Below are 20,948 nucleotides of genomic sequence, written 5' to 3' on the forward strand. Positions count from 1 at the left end.
ACTTATTAGCTGTATGGTCCTAGGCAAGTCATTTAACCCTGTTTGCCTCAGTTTCCTCATCTGTAAAATGAGCTGGAAAAGGAAATGGCAGCCTCTTTGCCAAGAAAACTCAAAACTGGCTCACAAAGAGTTACATATGACTGAAATGACTGAACACCACCACCAAAACTATACAATTCCATACAAACAGGTTACTGCAGATTGGTAAAAATGCATTTTGGTTTCCTGTTCTCTTTTCAGAGGCAAAATTTAAACATCTCTTCTTCAGTTGTTACATAGCTGGGCAGGCATGTGAGTGAGCCAGAAGTTTCTCAGGAGGGGAAATTAAGGCAACAAAGGCTACAGGGTAGATGGAGCCTGGACTCTGACAAAGACGACTAGAGAAAGAAGTAGGCAAAAATGTATCAGGCAGCAATGCTGGACTGCCCAGTTTTATCAAGTTTGGAACAGGAAACAGAAATAGTTAAGAATGACCAACATGGAGGAACCAAGCCTCTGGGTTCTAGAAGGGGCCCCCGTATCCCAGACACCAAAAACAGCAGAATGACTTCTGGGAGAGAGGGAGGAAGAATGGGGTTGATTACAGGCAGCAGGTTACCATTAGAGACTGAGTGCTGCCCCAGGTTACTAAGGACAACCAGGGTGATGAACAGCTTGAATTTATGACATGAGTTCAGCCTGCAGAAGGGGGAGGGGAGGGAGAGAGATTCAGAAGGGGAGAAGGAAGAAAGGCAAAAAGGGAAGAAAAAACTGTTTTCAGAGGCTAAAGTCTTTGAGGGGCTGTCCCTAGGAAGAGGGATTCGATTTGCTATGCTTGGTCCTAGAGGGTAAAATGAGGAGCACTGGGCGGAAACTGAGAAAGGGTAAGTTTAGCCTTGGTATTGGGGAAAAACTTCCTAACAATCAGAGTTATCCAAAACTGGAATGAGAGGAGTCCCTATCATTGCAACTCTTCAGGCAAAAGATGGATTAACACTAAGTTGTAGGGGGAATTCTTTTTCAGGTATGGTTTGAACTATACATCCAAAGAGGTCTCTTCCAACTCTGAAAAATCAAAAATTCCAATTCTCTGGATCAGCACCACTCGTGGCCATACTTTTTTTTTTAGTCTGGTAAGTGTTATAGTAGATTGACTGTTAGCCTTGGAGTCAGGAAGACCTGAGTTCAGATTGGGCCTCAGACCCTTCGCAGCTCTATGACCCTAGGCAAGTCATTTAACCCTACGTGCCTCAGTTTCCTCATCTATAAAATGGGGCTAATAACAGCACCTACCTCTCAGGGCTGTTGTGAGGATCATATAATATTTGTAAAGTGCTACTACTACTACTAATAATAATATATTCTGATAGACATAATATATTCTGGTATTAGATATATTAATATATTCTAGTATTAGATATATTAATAATAATATATTCTATATTAGATATATTAATAATATAGTATGGTATTTGATGTATTAATAATATATTAGTAATATATTCTGATATTAGGTATATTAATAATAATATATTCTGAAAGTAAACGCTAAGGAACATATTTTGATATTTTGATGTAATTGTGTGACTGCTTTGATGTGGGTGTTCCCTCCGGCAGTAAAGAAGGCAACCCATCCACATCTTACCCTATGCAGCTTGTTCGTGTCTTCCTATAAATGTTCCACCCGACACTCTGAGGTCTTCTCTAGATCTCATGACATCATATAAAGAACCAACATGATAGATAACCAATAAGGTGTAGATAATCAAGATTACACAGGATGTCCACCAGGCATATCTCACTCTTGACAACCCATCTTTTCTAGTTTTATGACCTTATCAACCCCTCTGATGACATCCTTCATGCCATTCCTCCTAAAACTATGCTAAACACAGTGTACCAGGTACCACTGAGGATACAAACATATAGAGTGGGTGGGGAACCTGCAGCCTCCAGGCCACATGTGGCCCTCTAGGTCCTTAAGTGCAGCCCTTTGACTGAATCCAAACTTCATAGAACAAATCCCCCTAATAAAAGGATTTGTTCTGTAGAATTTGGACTCAGTGAAAAGGCCTCACCCAAGGACCTAGAAGGCCACGTGTGGCCTGGAGGCTGCAGGTTCCCCACTCCTGAGAGTCTCTGCTCTCAGCTAATTTTGAGAGACAACAGAGCTCAGTGGACAGGGCACTGGACTTCAAACATATTTACTGAATTGAGTTGAAGTCCTTGGGAGTTGACTGGGACCAGCATCCTCCCAGTCATCAAGCTTCATGACCTTAGTATCATCATCAACTTCTTACTCCTCCTCACCCTGAATACTGAAGGCATTGCTAATCTTATTTCTACCTTCAAGAAAAACTGGGTTCAAATCCCACCTCAGATACTTATTAGCTATACAACCTAGGAAGGGGAGAAGGAGGGGGAAAAGAATAAGCATTTATAAAATTCCTACTATGTGCCACACTATGCTAAGTACTTTACAAATATATCATTTGATACAACATGCAAGATAGATGCTGCTATTACCCCCATTTTACAGCTGAGGAAACTGTGGCTAAAAGAGACTGACTGACTTGCCCAGGGTCACACAGCTAGTAATTATCTGGCAGGATTAGAACTCAGCTCTTCCTTTCTCCATACCCAGCACTCTAACATTGTGTCACCTAGCTGCCTGGGCAAGTCACTTAACTTCTCTGTCCCTCATTTTCCTCATCTGTAAAATTCACATGGCCTCCAGGCTCCCTTTAGCTATTTTAATGTTGTACAATTCTAAGAGAGAACATAAGATACACCCACAATAGTGGTATGGGGGAAACCTGTAATATGGAGCCACGAAGCAGTAAGTGTTCCGGGGATTCAGAGAAAGGATTACTTATGACTGGAATGAACACTGTGGTAGGCTTCACAAAGAAGGTAACAATATAAGGAGGTGCTTTTTTCCCCTCTCCTGCGGCTGCCACCATGAATGACACTGTAACCATCAGAACCAGGAAGTTCATGACAAACGGACTTCTTCAGCGCAAACAGATGGTTATAGATGTCCTTCATCCTGGAAAGGCCACAGTGCCCAAGACTTAAATTCGAGAAAAACTAGCCAAGATATACAAGACAACTCCAGATGTCATTTTTGTCTTTGGATTCAGAACCCATTTTGGTGATGGCAAAACAACAGGCTTTAGCATGATTTATGATTCCCTTGACTATGCAAAGAAAAATGAACCAAAGCACAGACTTGCAAGGCATGGCCTGTATGAGAAGAAAAAGACATCAAGAAAGCAGTGAAAGGAACGCAAGAACAGAATGAAGAAAGTCAGGAGTACTGCCAAGGCAAATGTCAGCACTGGCGAAAAGAAGGAATAAAAGGCACTATGGATTATGTCTATCTGTGAAGATAATTTTTCACCTGACCATGAATAAACTATGTAAAACTTCAAAACAAAACAATATAAGGAGGTATTGGGCCTTTAGAAATGGGTTGGCTTTCAAACCATGGAGATTCTGAGATTTAAGGCCTTCCAGGCAAAGGGAACATCATGGACAAAAATGTAGGGAGACAAAAGCACAGGATATGTGAGTCATCCAATGGGAAATGAGGCCAGGGGCTCCAAATGCCAGGTTAAACCACTACAGTACAGTAGTAATATCTCACTTGCCTAGCCCACAGAGAAGAAGTAGGAAGTAGGAAGGGACCTACTAATCAGAAGACCACAGAGTTGGAAAGAACCCCTGAAGCCACCTAATGCAGCCCATTCCTGAAACAGAGCTCTCTTTATGTCATACCCGGTGACATGTCCAGCCTTTGTGTGAGGGCCTCCAGTTGGGAGGCAGAACCAATCCCTCCCAAGGCTTCTCATTCTACTTTTAGACAACTATTTTTTTAGGAAGTTTTCCTTTTATCTCCAGCCTAAATCTGCCGATGTCAATGATGATGTTTAGTCATTTCAGTCATGTCCGACCCATTTGAAACTTTCTTGGCAAAGATACTGGAGTGGTTTGACATTTCCTTCTCCAGCTTATTCTACAGATGAGGAAACTGAGGCAAACAGGGTTAAGTGACTTGCTCAGGGACACACAGCCTAGGAAATGTCTGAAGCCAGATTTGAACTCACAAAGATGAGTTTTCCTGACTCCAGACCTGGCACTCTATCCACTGGGACGCCTAGCTGCCCAATTTGCTTTTGTCAGACTTGTGCCCAGTACTCTTAATTCTGCCCCTTTGATCTTTGGGCACTTGCCATCTGCCCGGCTAAACTTACATGTGGGTAATCTCCCCCAACTAGAGTATGACATCCTTCAGTGAATGCCAGAACTGTCTGGTTTTGATTTTTTTTTTCTATTTGTACCCCAGGCACTTAGCACAATGCTTGGCACACAGAAACCCTAATGCCTTTTCTTTTATGGATTCATTGAATGAGTGTATTGAATTGAATTGTATTCAATGTATTGTATTTTTGTATACATTGTATACATTTGTATACATTGTATACAATGAATTGTATTCATTGAATGACAGGCTGTCTATCTGTTATCCTTTATTGTTTTTGTTTTTGTTTTGTTTTTTGGGTGTTTTTGCTTTTTGGAGGGGGGAAGGCAGGGCAACTGGGGTTAAGTGACTTGCCCAAGGTCACGTGGCTAGTAAGTGTTAAGTGTCTGACGCCAGATTTGAACTCAGGAACTCCTGACTCCAGGGCTGGTGCTCTATTCACTGTGCCACCTAGCCGTCCCCATCTGTTATCCTTTAAAATGACTGATTCATTTCTCATTATGGTCATATATCTTTTTTTAAAAAAATACGTTTTAGTTGCACCTTTTGCCTTCATGTCACCTACGCTTCTTCATATCTTTCCAAATAAAAACGGGAAAAAGAGAAGAGGCTGCTCATCAAGACCCCAAAACGTTAAGAAAAGCCTGACATTGCCTGCAGTAGCCCACCTCCACATTCCTCCATTATAAGTTCATAGCATTCAATTTCAGTTGTTTTGGCATTGTGGATAGAGCACTGGAGTCAGAAAGACCTGAATTCAAATCCTGCTTCAAACACTTGAATCACATGCGAGGTTCTAGCTGTTGTTCTTGTGCAGTTGTATCAGTTGTGTCTTATTCTTCCTGACTCCATTTGGGATTTTCTTGGCAAAGATACTAGAATGATTTGACATTTCCTTCTCCAGATCATTTTACAGATGAGGAAACTGAGGCAAACAGGATTGAGTGACTTGCCCAAGGTCACACAGTATCTGAGGCCAGATTTGAACTTCCTGGCTCCAGGTCCAGCAATCGTTCTACTGAGCCACCTAGCTGCCCCATAGAGTGAGACTCTAGACAAGTCACTTAATTTTTCTTAGTTTCCTCATCTATAAAATGGGGACAATAATGGCATCTACCTCACAGGGTTATTATGAGGATCAAATGAGATAATATATGTCCAAACATACACACATACTCACACACAGCATTTAAGTCAAAGAACATGGATACTGCTTTCCAAAATGTTCTGACCAATTCACAGTTCTCTCCCTCACTCTCCACCATGATATCTTTTATGCCATATATTTTCATGAAATTCATTGTTCATAATATGACGTAACCGATTTACACCCACTCTGCATTACCCCTTGCAAAACCCAAAATGTTGGTTACTAAGAAAGCTTGGTATTCCATGATTCATAGCTATACAGCTTCCTCAGAAAAAAAATATTATATTAAAAAGATGGTTTTCCTTTCAGGGAAAAGTGTGGGATTATTAAAGTGCTGCACAATTTTCCAAATGCAATACAGCCTTCTCTCTTCCTCCTATTAAATCCATTCAAATTATCAGACGGTTACTTTTTAAACGAGACAAAATAATAAAATTTATCTAGAGGTACAAATGATATAAAAAATCTCAAGGGAAATAATGAAAAAAAAGTGAGAAAACAGATCTCAAACTGTTCTACAAAGTAAAAATTATGAATACTATTTGGTTTGTTTAAAAAAAAAAAGACAACCCCAATTGCCCTCCAAAAAGCAAAGGAAAAAAAAGGAAAAATTTGATCAATGGAACAAATGCTAAGTAAGTACAAAAAGCCCAGAAGCATTAAAACATGACAGCATCATGTTTGACAAATTCAAGAATACCAACTACTGGTGTAAAGAGAAGAGACATTATCCAACAAAAACTGTTGGGAAAAGTTGGAAGCAGATAAGTTAGAAATTTATCTCTAGACCAAGATCTCACACCAATTACTACAATAAACTCTAAATGGAAATGTGACCCAAGAAGAAAAGACCATTTCATAACCAAAGCAGAGGAAAAAGGAAGAAGGGAAGGTTTCACAATCATGGATAGGGAGAGGGTTGTTAACCAAATAAGGAACAGAGATGATCACAGTAGATAAAAAGGACAATTTTGATTCACTAAAACTGGTCAGCTGGGTGGATAGAATGTCAGGTCTGGAGTCAGGAAGACCTCTTCTTGAGAATTCAAATCTGGCCTCAGACATTACTAGCTGTGTGACCCTAGGCAAATCACCTCACCCTGCTTGCCTCAATTTCCTGATTTGTAAAATGAGCTGGAGAAGGAAATGGCAAACTACTCCAGCATCTTTGCCAAGAAAACCCCAAATGGGGTCATGAAGAGTAGGACATGACTGAAATGACAACAAAATTGAAAAGCTTATGCACAAAGTTGATTCTATTAAAATTAAAAGGAAAATAGTTAACTAAAAAAAAATCTTTCCTTTCACTGATAAAAGTTCAATTCTATAGATATTTAGGGAATTGATATAAATATATAAGAACAAAAGTTATTCCCTGATAGACAATGGTCAAGAGATATGAAGTCAGTTCTCTAAAAAAGAAATGAAAACTATCAATGACCACATGAAAAAATACTCCAAATCAATTATAATAAGAGAAATGCGAATTAATTAAAATAACTCTTGAGATCCTACCTAACACCTACCATATTCACAAAGATTTTTAAAAAAAAAAAGGAAAATGACAATTATTTCAAGGGCTAGAGTAGGACTAGAACATTAAAGCTCTGTTAGTAGAGCTGGAAGTGGCCCAACCATTCAGGAAAACAATTTGGAACTCTACAAAAAAAAGTCATTAAAGTTACATACCATTTAATCCAGCAATATCACTACTAGGAATACATTCCCCACAGAGATCAAAGACAGAAGAGAAAAAATGTACAAAAAATGTTTATAGCATTACATTTTGTTGTAGTGGAGATCTGGAAACAAACTGGGTACCCATAAATTTGGGAACAGTTGAACAAATGGTATGTGAATGTAATGGAATATCACTGTGCTGTAACAAATGACAGGGAATAACACTGGGCAGATAGGTGGGTACAGTGGATAGAGGGGTCAGGAAGACTCATCTTCCTGAGTTCAAATCCAGACTCAATCACTTACTAACTGTGTGACCCTGGGCAAGTCATATAACTCTGTTTGCCTCAATTTCCTCATCTGTAAAATGAACTGGAGAAGGAAATGGCAAACCAATCAAGTATCTCTGCCAAGAAAACCCCAAATGGCATCACAATGAGTCGGACATGACCAAAAAAAAGACTAAACAACAACAACATTTCATGATACTGAAGCATTATTAGACTCATTCCTTTTAAAAATAATGTTTTATCTTTTTTCTTCTAAATTCTGGATTTAACACATGCCAAATAAAACAGGCATTTTCCAGTCAGATTGGCTAAGATGACAAAACAGGAAAATGACAAATGCTGGAGAGGATGTGGGCAAACTGGAACACTAATACATTGTTGGTGGAGTTGTGAACTGATCCAGCCTTTCTGGAGAGCAATCTGGAACTATGCCCAAAGGGCTATAAATACTTTCATACCCTTTGATCCAGCAATACCACTCCTAGGGTTATATCCCAAAGAGATCATAGAAATGGGAGAAAGACCCATATGTACAAAAATGTTTATAGCAGCTCTTTTTGTTGTGGCAAAGAATTGGAAATTAAGGGGGTGCCCATCAATTGGGGAATGGCTGAAAAAGTTGTGGTATATGCATGTTATGGAATACTATTGTGCTATAAGAAACGGGGAGCAGGCGGTCTTCATATTTACCTGGAGAGGCTTAAAAGAACTGATGCTGAGTGAGAAGAGTAGAACCAGGAGGAATTTGTACACAATTACAGACACAACGTATGTGTGATGACCAACTTTGATAGACTGGACTCTTCTCAACAATGCAGGGATATAAGTCAATCCCAAAAGACGCACGATGGAGAGAAAAACGTGCATCCAGAGAAAGAACTAAATTTATATCCAGGTGGAAGCAAAATACCTGATCTTTTTCGTTCTCTTATTTGATTTTATGTCCTCTTTACCATTTTTCATTCCAGCTGGTACAATCCATCCTTATAACCTGACCATTGTATAATGTGAAAGTATTTACAGATCCTATACTTGATTATAAGATGCCATGGGGGGGAGGGGAGGGAGGGGGACAAAATGTGAAATTCAAGGAATTGTGGAATTGAATCCTGTAAACTAAAAGGAAACAAATTAATAAATTAAAGAATAAAAAAAAAACAAGCATTTCCATACATATTATGGAAAAGAAAACGAGGACCATACATGAAATCACAAATCTCTCTTATGTAGAGCAAACTATTCTTGTTCCTAATGTAAATATCCATGCCTAGGTATCCCAGGGAGAAAGATGCTGGCTCTATTTGGGGACTTAGTTTGCCCAACCAGACAAGGGGTGACAATACAAAATGACATCACTGATTTTAAAACACAAAAACACAGACCAGAAACTATATGGCAGAATGACCCTTCATCCTCTTCATGAGAGTCACCTTTAGGAGAACATAAATTTTTCCAAAGACAATGTTAAACCCCAATAAAAACATGTTTAGGACTCCTCCTTAGAAAAAGCCTCTAAAGTAGTGAAATTTAAAACAAGACAGTTTGTGTTCTGTAAAGAAAGGAAAAGAAAACATGGGAGAAAGGAAAGAAAATCCAGGCTCTCATCTTGGAGTCAAATTATGAAAGGAAGTTTGCATTTTGAAAAGGTTTTTGGAAAATCCTTATGTCCCACAGGCTCTAATGTCAAGAACATGAATTTTCTGCTCAAAGCATGGATGAGAAGTATTCTATTCTCTTCTACTCATTCTGCCACAAATCTCTTCCCATTCCAGGCCTTCCCCTACTCAGATGCTAGAGTAGTTTTCTTAAAAGTGCAGGTTATACTTGTCACACCACCCCCTGTGGTTCCCTATCACCTCTAGGATCAAACATAAAATCCTCTGGCATTCAAAGCCCTTCATAATCTGCCACCGCCCCATTGCTCTATCTCCATTCCCTTTCTCCCAAGCCTAGAATGCTCTCTCTCCTCATCTCCATCTCCCATGGCTTCCTTCAGGTCCCAGCTCAAATCTACCTTCTACAACGAGCCTTTCCTGATCCCTCTTAATTCAAGTACTTTCCCTCTATTGATGAGCTCTAATTCATCCTACATACGACTTGTATATATTGTACATTTTATACACAATGATTTTCATGTTCTCTTCCCCATGAGATTGTGAGCTCCTTGGGGCTAGAACTGGACTATCTTTGTATCTGGCACAAAAAAGCATTTAATAAATGTTGATTGATTGAGTGAGTGATTGACTCTACTTTCTACAAAGTGGCATTTTGCCCAGAATGGGTATTTAAATGTTAATCATAATTTGTTGATGAGGCAACAGCTCCAAAGGAAGACAGGAAAAAATGAGGGGAAAAATGAACTTCTGGGAAAGGTGATCTGCTGCCAGCAAATGAATCATTCATGGCCTATGATTCACTGGCTCTGTTTTTTAAGCAAGCACCATACTTTAATTATATTGCTAGGCTACAGGCCTCGAGACTCATTTGTGCAGAATAAAGCTGAGACCATTTAATAAAAGTCAAGCAATAGAAACTCCCTGTAAACCTTCTCCCATAGCATTTTTCTCGATTTAAAACCTTCAGTTATAACAAGCAGCACAAAGTATGAACGTAAAAACATTTCAGATCCTAAAACTAAGAATGCACATGGTATTCCCCCCACCCAGGTAAATAAACAATACTGAAAACATTATTCTCCATTCTGGAAAATGGACTTGAAAATATTCAGGACCACACAGGAGCCTAGGTCTAGAGCTGAAGAGACTTTAGAGGCCATAGGGTCAACCCTCATCATTTTAGAGATGAGGAAACTAAAAGAGTCAGTAAAGAATTATTCATGCCCCTGCTCTCAAGGAGCTCCTAAATAATTGGGGGAACAACATGAAAATCACTATGTACAAATAAGCCATACACACAGGGCAAACTGGAGATAATAGAGGGAAAGTGCTAAAATTAGGGGGGATGGGAAAAGCTTATTGTGGAATGTGGGATTTGAGCTGAGAAGCCAGGGGAGCCAGGAGGTGTGGGTGAGGAGAGAGAGAGCATTCCAGGCATGAGGGTAGGGGGTAAGGGGCTAGGGAAGCCAATGAAAATGCCCAGAGAACCGGGAGAAATACCCAGTTAGGAGATGGAGTGTCTTATGAAAGGAACAGCAAGGAGAACAGCGTCACTGCATCACAGAGAACATGAGGGTAAGAAGTCTAGAAAGGTGAGGGATTGGTGTGGAGGGGGAGGGAGAGGTTATGAAAGGCTTTTAACATCAGAACATAGGATCTTATATTTGATCCTGGAGACAATTGGGAACCACTGGAGTCCAGGCACAGAGAAATTAAGTGCCTTGCCTGGAGTCACACAGATAGTAGGTGTTTGAGTTACATTCCCTGGCCCACATGGGTACTGCTATCTAAGGATGCACTTTCTATTCGACTTCCATTTCTTTAAAGACAATTTAAATTTTCAGAAATAGCCTTTAAGGTACTGATTCCTTTTCTTTTTATGTCTGGGAGAACATCTGCTGCCTCAGTGGCTTGAGTAGACAGAACTAGTAGAGGATCAGTGTTGATAAACACGTAAACAACCCATGATCTAAGACCAAGTTTCTGTGGCCACAGTAAATGTCATGCCCATAAGCCTTGACGTTATCACATTAATGACGCACTCTAGTTCCTGACTTCAGTAAATGCCATGATGGCTCACACTGGGATAACAGATGCAGATGATTAGGATCAGAATAAATCAAAAGCAAGGCTAAGAGTGTAGTCCTTGCATCCTCTCAAATACGTTTGGTAGACAATTAATGTGATACTAAATCGGTCTTATCACCCGTAGGCTGGGATGTTCCAAAACATCTGAAAAAAAAAAGCCTCCCTTCTCTAAACTAACCAACGACATGAGGCAACTTCAGCATTACAAGCCTTGAAAGCTAGTTCCCTAGCACCCTCCAGCCTTTCTGATCTAAGCCTTATCCATCCTTCAAAGCCTAGTTCAAATGCTCTCTCCTCTATGAAGGTTTCTCTAAGGCCCAGGAGCAGGAGGCATCTATCAGTCATAGAATCTGAGGGCTAGAAGGGATCCTTAAAGACTACTGGAAACTTAGAACATTTCCACATTCTGCCTTTTATTAAAATGATGCTTTTACATTTCATAACTCCCCATCTAGAGAGTAAAATACATAAGGGTAGGTTAGGCCTAGGTTTTTATACCCATCATAGGACCTAGCATAGCTCCTCACACATAACAGATTCAGAAATGTGCTGAGTGTTGAATAAAGAGCCAAGTCCTCCCAAAAGGGGACAAGAAACAGAGGGAAGAGGAAAAAAATATATATATCTACATGTATATAATTATATGACTTGGACTGACAGAAGACCGTCCAGACTGTTTTTAGCATTCTCATTTAGTCAGTCAACAAATATTTACTGAACACCTACTATGTACTGGGTATTGTGCTAAGCACTGAAGAAACAAAGAAAGGTAAAACCTTAGTCCTTAAATCAAGGAGTTCACCTTCTAGAGGGTGAGATAACATGCAATCAATTATGTACATATAAGATGTATTCAGAATAGATAGAAAGTAATCTCAGAAGGAAGGTATCAACAACGTGAACCAAACAGTGGTCCATGAAGACCTAAAATGGTTCAGGAGTATCAGCTCTTAAGGAGCCACATTGCAGCTCACCAGATGAAAATGCTAAAACAGAGACACACAATTAAGTCTATTTCACAGTTATCTCTAAGGAAGGAACCAACTTTCCTTCCTTTCCTTCCTTCTTTCCATCCATCTTTCCTTCCTTCCTTCCTTCTTTCCATCTATCTTTCCTTCCTTCCTTCTATTCATCTTTCCTTCCTACCTTCCCTCTTTCCTTCCATCCATCCATCTTTCCTTCCTTCCATCTATCTTTCCTTCCTTCCTTCTATTCAACTTTCCTTCCTACCTTTCTTCCTTCTTTCCTTCCTTCCTTCCTTCCCTCTTTTCTTCCATCAATCCATCTTTACTTCCTTCCTTCCCTCCCCCATCTCATCCAGGGTAATCCCAATCTGGGTCAGTTTGCCTTCCTTAAGAAATACCATGGCCCTCTGCTCCCACGGGCTAGACTTAGTATGACCTCCTGATTGACTTTGGCTCTAATTCTGATCAAAACTCCCAAACTCTGGGGTGGGGAGAAAATTTGTGACTCAAAATCTTGTAGAAATGAATGTTGAAAACTAAAAATAAATAAATAAATTTTGGGGAAAAAGAAAACAACTCCCAAACTCAAGAGATCCATCAACCTCAGCCTCCCCCAGTATCAGGGATTATAGAGCCTCTTTTTCTAAAATTCTATGATTCTCAAAAAAGCATGCATCCCTCTGACCCAGGCTACCCAAAGAGAGATCAAAAAAAGAGGAAAAGGACCCACCTATACAAAAATATGTATAACCACTCTTTTTGCTGTGGCAAAAACCTGGAAATTAATGGAATACCCACCTATTGAGGAATGGCATTAGTATACTAATGTAATAGAATATGATTGTGCCAAAGAAACGATGAAATGGATAGTTTCAGAGAAAACTGGGAAGACCTCTATGAAATGATGAAGAGTGACATAGACAAAACCAAGAGAACGATTTATGCAATAGTAACAACGTCCTAAAGAAAAACAACTTGAAAGACTTAGGAACTCTAATCAATGCAATAACAAATCGCTATTCCAGAGGACTGAAGATGAAGCACAATACCCACCTCCTGACCGAGAGGTGATGAATACAAAATATAGAAGACACATTTTTGGACATGGCCAATGAAAGAATTTGCCTAATTATGTATATTTGTTACAAGAGTTTTCTTTTTCATTTTAGTTGTTATTCATGAGGGAGTTGAGGAGGCAGAGAGAAAACCAATGTTTATTGATTAAAAAAATATAAAAAAAGTTTTTCTAAAAGGATTCTCTGATTCTGAGAAGCCCTACTTCCAATGTTCTGGCTTACTTCTTTATTTCAATTAATCTGTGATCCATTCAATTATCTCACTCAATTCAATGAATCAAATGAGCTACCGTGTTTCCCCGATAATAAGACACTGTCTTATTAATTTTTTTGGACATAAAAACACCAGAGGGCTTATTTTCAGGGGAGGGCTTATTTTAATGAACATTGACAGCAATTTTAATAAACAGGTAAATGTGAACAAAAAAATGTACCTTTATTCAATAAGCAAATCACTGGGGAAGAACAGGATGACGCGCTCACTGCTGCAGCTCTGATTGGATGCAGCTCGGAGCGCGGTGTGCGTTTCACGGGGGGGGGGGGGACGGTGCATACAGAGGGTACTGTAATGTAGCATGTAGTGCAGGGGATCACCTTCACTACAGTAGCAATCTCAATAGGGCTTATTTTCGGGGGAGGGCTTATTTTAGAGGAATCTTACACAGAAGGGGAGGGCTTATTTTCGGGATAGGTCTTATTGTCGGGGAAACACGATAAGTACATAAAGGGCTGTGCAAACTTTGAATCAGGATATCAATGATTAAACTCAATGACTTAGGTATTCCCTACCCATGCATTCTGCTATGGATCCTCCACAGGAAATATACACAATATCCTGGAGGCTCTTTTTTGGTATTAAGAAAATCTCTCTGTCAGTCTGACGAAGCCTACGGACCCCTTCTCTTTGGTGGTTTCCTCTCCCTATCTCACACAGACTGATCTCAATAACAACAACAGTGGGCCCCTTCTCAGAAGAATGTTTTTAAATGCATTAACTGCCCCCCCAAAAAAATATCAAGGATTACAAAGAAAACCAATTGTATTACAATACAGTTTTCAAACTATGAATAAAACAAGTTCATGGGCTGGACCCCAGGTTAAGAAGCCTTACTCTAGGATGGTCTTTTGACATTGCCTCAATCTATCCAATCAGGGGTAATTTACTACCATTCATGTCTCAATATACTTAACCACAAGATGTTAATTTCTGTCCTTGAATCCTGAAGTTACTTAAAACCTAATTTCACAAGCCAGTTTTTTTTTTCTTAACTCACTTGTGTCCTTTTTTTTTGTTGTGATCCAGACCAGTGATCTCATTGGTATAGTAAGATCCCTATAAGGAAAATCCTTCTATCAATGCAGATCATCCACTATTCCACAATTCTTAGCCTTACAGAGTTGCCTGGGTCCCAGAGAAGTTAAGAAACTTGCCCAGAGTCATAGAGCTAGTGACTGTCTGAATCATAACCAGAACCCAGAAAATTCTGGCTATTCATCTGTTGTCCCTCAATCAAACATGATCAGTTCATCTTTTCTAATTAAACATTTCCTCGATGATATCCCTTATCTTACTTTCTGAGCACAGGACATCATTAGAAATATGGGACAAGGGGTGGCTAGGTGGCACAGTGAATAGAGCACTGGCCCTGGAGTCAGGAGGACCTGAGTTCAAATCCAGCCCCAAACATTTAACATTTACTAGCTATGTGACCTTGGGCATGTCACTTAACCCCAAATGCCCTGCCTTCTCCCCTCCAAAAAGCAAAAAACAAAAACAAACAAAAGAAATATGTGACAAGAGTCCTTCCAACCACCATGTATCTCTCCATTGTCCTTTGGGTCACCCACCCATTTATTTCTCACGGACTGTGGTGTTCTAAGATTTGCGACCTTCCAGCATTAAGAGAAGATGATTTTTCATGGTAGAGAGTAACTTGGGGTCATTAAAAGCAATACACTTTCTTCAAATGTACTCTCTCCTTCCCTGTCTATTCTGGATGCTCCAGAAGTGATTGTCCCAGATATGTGTCGTTCAGTTGTATTCAACTCTTCATGACCTCATTTGGAGTTTTCTTGGCAAAGATATTAGAATAGTCTTGCCATTTCCTTTTCCAGCTCATTTTCCAGATAAGGAAACCAAGCAAATGGGGTTAAGTGACTAGTCCAGGGTCACACAGCTAGTTAAGTTACTGAAGTTGAATTTGAATTCAGGAAGATGAATCTTCCTGATTCCAGGCCGGGCATCCTACCCAATGTGCCATCCTGTTTCCTATCCTGATGTACTAACTTGGCAGACTGGCCAGTTAACTCCATGTAAATCCCTTTAGATTTTTGTGGATTGCTAAACTATTCTCTTGAATAGTCCTGCCTCCTTTGATGGGATGAGGGCCCTATCATGCTCTGAATTTTGATGCAATCAACATATCATAAATTTCAAACAAGTTCTTCTGGAGGGTCCTTACTTCTATCGTAGGAATTCTTAACCTGAGGGCCATGAACTTATCTATTTTTCTTTAATATATATTTTGATAACTATTATTTCTATGTAGTTGGTTTCCTTTTGCAATCATACGCATTTTACTTTATGCATTTAAAAACATTCCTCCGAGATGGGGTCCCTAGGCTTCTCTAGACTGCCAAAGGCATCCCTGACACACACACAAAAAGGATCTATAAGGAATTCTTCTAACATTTGGACTTAGCACAAGTACACATTTTCTTGTCTTAGGCCTCCCTTGATCATAGAGTTGTGGAACAGGGTTGGGGAATTCATGTACCACATGCATCAGTGCCCCCATATGGGCAGGCATCTGGCAGACATGCTACCTTTTGAATTGTGGAGATCACTTAACAAGACCTACGCATTCAGTTCTGACTGATTTTATCAAGGAATCTTATATGATCTTAAAATATACAAGAGAGATTACTTTAAATTAGAGAAGAGCCTATGGTCACTTTGCCAAGTTTACATTTTTTTCCTTTTGTGTAATAAACACCAAGAAATATCTTTAAGGTGAAAAAAAAAAAACCCATTCTTGCAAAGATGGTCTCTCTAATAATGGCTTTCCAATATGGTTGGGTGACTTCCTGAACCATAATGTTCAAGAAGAAACACACACCTGTTATGACTAGGCCACAAGTTTCAACTTGAGGAATGTCATTTTTTTGCATATTCCCCCAGTCAACCAACCAATTTGTTAAGCTCCTACTGTGTAGTAAGCAATAGGATGGAGTCAAAACAAATACAAATCTTAAAGTATTTACAATCCCCTTAAAGAAAGTCTATTTTCTACTCTATTTTTTCCCTTTGTATATCCACTATTCTGCAGCTCTTGGCCTTAGGCCCACAGAAGTTCAGAGATTTGCCCAGAGTCACAGAGCCAGTATCTGTCTGAATCAGAATCAGAAGGCAATTCCTCCTGACTGCAGGTCAGTTCTGTATTTGCTATCAGGGCTCTTACAATGGGTCTATGTTTAAAAAAATTTTTGATAATTATATTTTAATATACTTGGTTTCCTTTGTAATCCTGTATATTTTATGTACTTAAAAACATTACTCTGAGAAGGGCTCCATAGGCTTTCACCAGAATGCCAGAGGAATTCGTGACATTGAAAAGGTTAAGAACCCCTATTCTATACCGCATCTCCTCTCATGTTTTATTCCTAAGAAGAACTAATCAAAGAACTGTCCATTTTTTTAAACACTGTTATTTTTTCTTTTTTTCTTTTTTCTAGAGTCAAATTTTTTTATAAATACATAATGATTAGCTTTGTTTTACTGAAACACTAGTTCTTTTTTTCCTTTTTTCTCTTTCCTAGAGCCAAAACTATTTATTACAAATATAGTGTTAGCTTTGTTTTATTGAAAACACTAGTTATTTTTCAAAATTCATCACCAAATTCATCATTACTGTCCTGTTTCCAAAATATTGTTTCCCGAAAAGGATAAACTATATTTTGTTTGCTTACAGAGCACTGCTTCAAAGTTCATGCTGAGGAATTCATGTACCACACATGTCAATGTCCCCATGTAAGCAGGCACCTAGCAGATACCCTACCTTTTGAACTGTAGAGATCACTTAACAGAGCCTAGGCATTTGTGCTAAAGGCTATAATCTGCCATAGAATATCCACAACTTGAACAATATTATTTAAGATAATTAAAAAATCCAAGTTCTTCCAACCAGAAAGTAAACAGTTGCTACAATTACCTAACAATGTGTGGCTTAGAACCTATACTTAGAATGGCTCCATAACTCAGGGGTTAGAGCACTAAACCAGGAATTGATAAGTACTCATTGAGGGTCTTGTTCATATCATTAGTGATAGCTAGGTGAACAGAGTACAGGACCTGGAAGGAGGGAAGAACTGAATTTAAATCCTGCTTCAGTCACTTCCTAGGTGTGTGACCCTGGGGAGGTCACTTAACATCTGTGTATTTCAGTTTCTTCTGTAACCAGGAGATAATAATCATTCCTAAGACTATTGTGAGGATTAAATGGGATAAATTAAATCTGGAAAGCACTTTGCATATCTTAAAGCACTACCTATTATATTACTCCCCCACACCCAGAGCCCAGTGACAGAACAGTCAGATGCAAATAGTTTCCAAACAGCTATAGGAATGTTTTTAAAAGGAGAAAACAGACCAATAAGACAATTAAAATTTTAAAGTGGTTTCACCAGTGTCCCCTTGAAGTCTTACGTGGATCGTCAACACCCAAATTGAACTAATTGAAGTCTTAACTTCTAAGAGGTACCCAAACCCCATAAGACCAAGAGATCTTCAGCAAAAGAACATAGAATTAGGCCTAGTATAACACCACCTTCAATACTGCTGGACCCTGGAAACCATTTGCCAGTGAAAATGCTTACCTACCTACTATTTGTGCTAACTCACCAAAGTTTTAGAGGGTTTGAGGTTTCTTTGTTTTGGTTTTGCTTTTTTTTTTTTTTTTGGAGGTGGGAAGGCTAGGCAATTGGGGTTAGGGAACTTGCCTAAGGTCATGTAGCTAGTCAGGGTTAAGTGTCTGAGGCCATATTTGAATTCAGGTCCTCCTGACTCCAGGGCCAGTGCTCTATTCACTGCACCACCTAGCCACCGCTGGTTTTGATTTTTTAAAAAAGGATGAGGACAATTTGGAACATTTCCACAAATGAGAATGAATGAGCTGAGACTTGCTAATCCTCCTATACCCACTAAGGACAAAGCTGTCAGCTTCTCCAGGGCCAGGGGTCTGGAAAGTGAGGCTGTTTATTCAGGAGGCCCAAGGAGTTCTAGAAGAAATGAGGTACCAGCTAATGCAGTGCAAAGTTTGCCTGCTTCTAGCCTTAGACAAGGTGGTCTTTCAAGGGGTGCTCACAGAGCAGCTAGGTGGCCCAGTGAATAGAGTACCATCAAATTAGGCCTCCAATACTTACTGCCTATGTGACCCTGGGCAAAGTCATTTAACTCTGATTGCCTTTAAAAAAAAAAGGTGGATGCTAGTGATAGTTATCTATTAGACTCTAGGTCATTCCCCCTCTTTTTTTTTTTTGGAGGGCAATTGGGGTTAAGTAACTTGCCCAAGGTTACACGGCTAGTTTGGGGGGGAGGAGGGGAGGGTGTTAAGTGTCTGAGGCCAGAACCGAACTCAGGTCCTCCTCACTCCGGAGCTGGTGCTTTACTCACTGCACCACCTAGCCGCCCCAATTCCCCCTCCTTTTTGAAATTGAATATCTATTTCACAGTCTTCCTCTCATCTTCAACCCTTGATTTTATACTAGAACTTCACCATACCCTCCCAGTTCAAGTTCCTTAAAATCCTATGACACCCCTCCTTCAATCCACCTCAGCCGTAGGTAGGGAGGGTCAGGCAGGCAGTCCGCGAGCATTTATTCAATAACTACTATATGCCAGGCACTATGCTAAGCACGGAGGATACAGAGAAAAGAAGAAACACAGAATGTGCCCTCAAGGAGCTCACATTATCCTTCAACCAGCTATTCCAGTCACCTTTGATCTCCACGATCAAGAATGCTGAGATTCCTTTATTCGACCTTTTGTTGCTATTCTTTCCTCCTAGTCCGGTCCAACTCTTCATGACCCCAGTTGAGTTTTTCTTGGCAGAGATACTGGAATGGTTTGCCTTTTCCAGTTCATTTTACAGATGAGGAAACTGAGGCAAATAGGAGTAAGTGACTTGCCCGGGGTCACATGGCTATTAAGTATCTGAAGACACATTTGAACTCAGGAAGATGAGCCTTCCTGATTCCAAGTCCAGTGCTCTACCCATTAAGCCATATTCTCCTTGCCTCACTTCTCCTAAACGTTATCTTATTTTCCTCCCTATCTTCCTGCTCCTTAGTATTCTCCCAGACCATCACCCCCCTTCCATTCTTGACACCTACAGAGAACCAGTTCCATGTTATACTATCCTGTACTTTTGAAACCTCCACCCACCCCCAAATCTTGTCCTATCACTTCTCATGCCTTGCAAGACCCCAGTCCTGGCTTAGTCTCACCACCTACTTCTCCCCCTCCTACTCACATGCTACTGAACAGTGAAAAAATCATGCAACCAGATCACGGGCACACTACAAACTGATGTCATCCATTCTTACTGACACAAAGCAGTCCTTCTCCTGCTCCCTAAATTACTTCTGTACTCTAACAGAGGCTGTTCCAGACCACACCTTCTCTTCTCAAGCCTCCTACATTTCTCTCTTCACTCTACCAGCAAAAGCCCCATGCTTTACTAAGAAATTGGAGGTGAATAGAGCACCAGTCCTTAAATCAGGAGGACCTGAGTTCAAATCCAGCCTCAGACACTTGACACTTAACTAGCTGTGTGACCTTGGGCAAGTCACTCAACCCCAATTGCCTTGCCTTCCCCCCTCCAAAAAAAAAAAAAGAAAGAAATTGGAGATAATTCATTTTGAGTTCCTTCTCCCCAATTGGACTTCCCCTTCACAATATCCCTTATTCTCTCCTTTCCCCTTGTTACTGATGAAAAGGTGGCTCTTCTCCTTGCCAAGGCCAATCCCTCTAATTAGGATCATAGATTTAGAGCTAGAAGAGAATTCTGAGATAGAATAATCTACTTCTTTGCTTTGACAGATGAGGAATTTAGGTATAGGGGTGAGGTGACAGAGGGACAAAGCCAAGATTAGAACCCAGATTCTACAACTCAAAGTCGGTGCTCTTTTTCCCAATATACCAGGCTGCCTCCCTACTCTGTCCCACACCCCCTATCATCTCCTCTAGCAGCTTTCTCCCATGGTCATCCCCTCATTCTCCTACTGACCCCTGACCTTCTGTCTACACTGAAGCCTCCTCCATCCTTAAAATGCTCATTTGAACTTATCTATTAGATTCCAGGTGAGTCTAGATATTAGTCTATATTTCTATTCCCTTTTACAGTCAAACCCCCAGGGGAAAAAAAAAACCTATCTGTACTTCCTCTCCTCCTACTGTCTTCTCAATTCTCGTTATTCAACTGAAAATATTCTTCCTAAAGTTACTAATGATCTCAAATGATAAATGCAACAGCTTTGTCTCAATCCAGTACAAATCCATGTTTTTCTGACCTCTCTGAAGCATTTGGCAGTGAAGACCACCCTCTCCTCCTGGGTCTCCTAGGTTTGCTCGCCTCTCTCCGTTGTCATGACAATGCTCTCTGATTCCTCTCCTAACAGCCTTATGGCTCCTCTATTTTGCTAGATCATTTTCCATATCCACACTCCAAAGCCCTGTCTCTTTTTCCATAATCAATTATAATTTCTATGCAGATAACTCCCAGATTTCTAAATACAATCAATCCTGTTCTCTCTCTCTCTCTCTCTCTCTCTCTCTCTCTCT

General features: G+C 40.0%; 1 protein-coding gene and 1 pseudogene across 2 annotated transcripts in view; one reads left to right on the forward strand and one right to left on the reverse strand.

The window, feature by feature from the left end:
• ERN1 (endoplasmic reticulum to nucleus signaling 1) overlaps positions 1-20,948 on the reverse strand; it is a 138,043-nt gene that overhangs the window by 113,534 nt on the left and 3,561 nt on the right. The gene's annotated exons all lie outside the window — the stretch shown is intronic.
• Positions 2,859-3,339, forward strand: LOC138152255 (small ribosomal subunit protein eS24 pseudogene; annotated as a pseudogene).

This window comes from Petaurus breviceps, unplaced genomic scaffold (assembly GCF_028583685.1).
Source record: "Petaurus breviceps papuanus isolate PSGF00001 unplaced genomic scaffold, PetGlider_PUasm1.0 90925, whole genome shotgun sequence".
Lineage (NCBI taxonomy): Eukaryota > Metazoa > Chordata > Mammalia > Diprotodontia > Petauridae > Petaurus > Petaurus breviceps.